This window comes from Eptatretus burgeri, chromosome 17 (assembly GCF_056783735.1).
Source record: "Eptatretus burgeri isolate ZD-2024b chromosome 17, Ebu_testis_v1, whole genome shotgun sequence".
Lineage (NCBI taxonomy): Eukaryota > Metazoa > Chordata > Myxini > Myxiniformes > Myxinidae > Eptatretus > Eptatretus burgeri.
In genome coordinates, this window is record NC_140977.1 from 724385 (window position 1) to 726884 (window position 2500).

General features: G+C 44.5%; 1 protein-coding gene across 1 annotated transcript in view; it reads right to left on the bottom strand.

The window, feature by feature from the left end:
* Positions 1-2500, bottom strand: part of LAMA5 (laminin subunit alpha 5) — a 406222-nt gene that overhangs the window by 341504 nt on the left and 62218 nt on the right. The window lies entirely within an intron of this gene.

A 2500-nucleotide genomic window follows, 5' to 3' on the forward strand; every position in this document is an offset into this window, starting at 1 on the left:
AAGCGGGAGGACAGTTGTTTTCGGCTCATGCGTAGACACCAAAAGCAAGACATAATATTTACATTGAGAGTATGTGACCACTTCCTTAACGGCCCAATTATTCCCACCTCGTGGGGTCGGGGAGAAGGGAAGGTTCACGAACCAGCTGGTCAAGCCTGATGTTTGAATGGCAGGAATTTGTAATTTGTTTGGCAGGAAAATATCTCTTCACCAGACACCGTGGGATCGCTGACATCCTGCAACCAATGCCAGCAGACGGGGAACCCAGTTTAACGTCCATTTGAGGGGCGGCACAAACATTGACCAGACTCATTGGTCTAATGGTTCGACGTTCGAGGGTCCGAGGTCAGTACTTAAATCCATACAATGCATTTGACACGAAATGGAGGCTGGTGTCACACAAAGACACCAAAACTTTCCCTTTCAATTTCCTTGAGATCTTTCTGTCTGCGAATTTAATTCCATCACAACAAATTTTAAATCAGTGAAAAACGTGGACCGCAGAAGTTGCGCCCTCAACCTCCCATCCCATGTACAAAAGTAATCCCCGTAAGATAATGGTAAGGTAATAGTGTTGGTTAAGGTGATCCCTGTTCTGCATTAAAAAAAAATAGATGTATATTTTCTGTATTTTTCTTCCAACCGAGGCATGCAGATGGACAACAAACACCAATTCACGTGCGTGTAGCTGCCACGTAAATCCTTCTGCTCTGAGTCTGAGTGGCCAGTCGGCCAAACCCTGGCCGAGTAAAACCAAACACTTCAAAAATGGTACTTGCTGCTTTCTTGGTTGATGCTCAGCATTTTAGAAGGATAGAGCACAGACGAACAACTGTAGGTATGATGAAAGGCATCAATGATAAGGAGAACTCGAGTAAAACAACATCGGTGACGCCAGAGGTCTCAATCCTTGTGAAGTTTTATAAAAGTCAAAATCTAGTGAAATGAGCATCAAAGGGACGGTGAAACATTGCATCTGTAAAGCGGCGAAGAGCGGACCATGTGGAGGCCATCGCACCACCAGCGTTCCAACATGATGGAAAGCAGAGCCTGCGAGCATTTCTGGAATGCCATCCACGACCGGTGGGTGGTCATGATAAGATCATCACCTGGAGGTGAACTGGAGATAATCCGTCGATGTATTAACCACACACCCGCCCTCATGGCTCTCCTTTTTGTCCAGGGGAGTGCCATTTTGACCTATCTGATCGTACAACAATTAAAACCTTTTAACATTCTCTTTCTCTCGGAATGCATCTCGCTTCACTCAGTGAATGAGACGAGTCTCTTCAAAAGCACCTGAGAAGCAGAAGCACCTTAGAATTTGCGCATCTCCTCAGAGCTATCACAAATCACAAACACACATACATACATGCAATTTTCTGGTGAAAACAACTCAATGCTCTCAACAATCACTATGCCAGGACATTCAATGAATGTATCCAAGCGGAAAGGGCAGTGGATGAATGGCTCATAGAAGGAAACGCCTTTCTCATCACAAAATCAGTAGAAACCCAATTTCCTTACAAATACCAGCCAACAACACATAAACCTCTGACCGGAATCATCACAGAAATGATGTACCATCGCCGAACACAACAAGGAGGTCCGGAGACAGAACAAAATGGATGCAAGAGAGGTTGTTATGGAACAACGAACTGACCACCCACTGATTAACAGGGTCGTACTTGAAAATTGCAAAATGTGAAGAACCAAATTGTCCACCGCCTGGATAGACTACAAGAAAGCTTTTGACAGTGCAGCACATTCGTGGATGATAAAAATGCATGCAAATATACAAAATCAATCCCCAAATAATCAAACTGATTGAAAAAGCAATGAAGCTCGAGATTACCAAATCGATATGACGGCACTCGGAAGGAAATATCAAAATACCAGATGTGAAGATTTGGCGTGGGATCTTCCAGGGAGACAGTCTCGACCCCCTCTTTTTGTCTGGCTCTGTACCCACTTAAATAACCTCATCCACAAACAAGGACACAGATACACCTTAGCAACCAATAGGGGAACATCTAAATCGACAGGAAAGGTGACACATTGCCAAAACATGGATGATTGAAAGCTCTTTGCATTGAATGATGAAAAATTCACAGTTCCTATTCTGGCTCACAGTTCCAGAGCCATGGGGACCAACACACTTCTCATGACCATCCCTGTCAGTTTCAGTCGATGCATTGAAATCCCCCAAGACCAGAAGAGTATCTCACCTGGGGCACTGATCAACCACAGACCTGAGCACAGCATAGAATATCCCCTTCATGGTGAGATCACTAGCCTCAGTTGGAGAAAATTCAGAGAACAGGGAAATGACACTAAAAGCTTGACGAATCCCCAGTCTCATAATATGCTCGTTGACCGGTGTTACCTCCATTATCATGGGAGTCAGCTTATTATACATAGCTACAGCAACTTCTTGGGCATGGTAACCATCAGAGCGACTAGATCAGTGGTATATGTAACCACCCAGCATGATCGCACC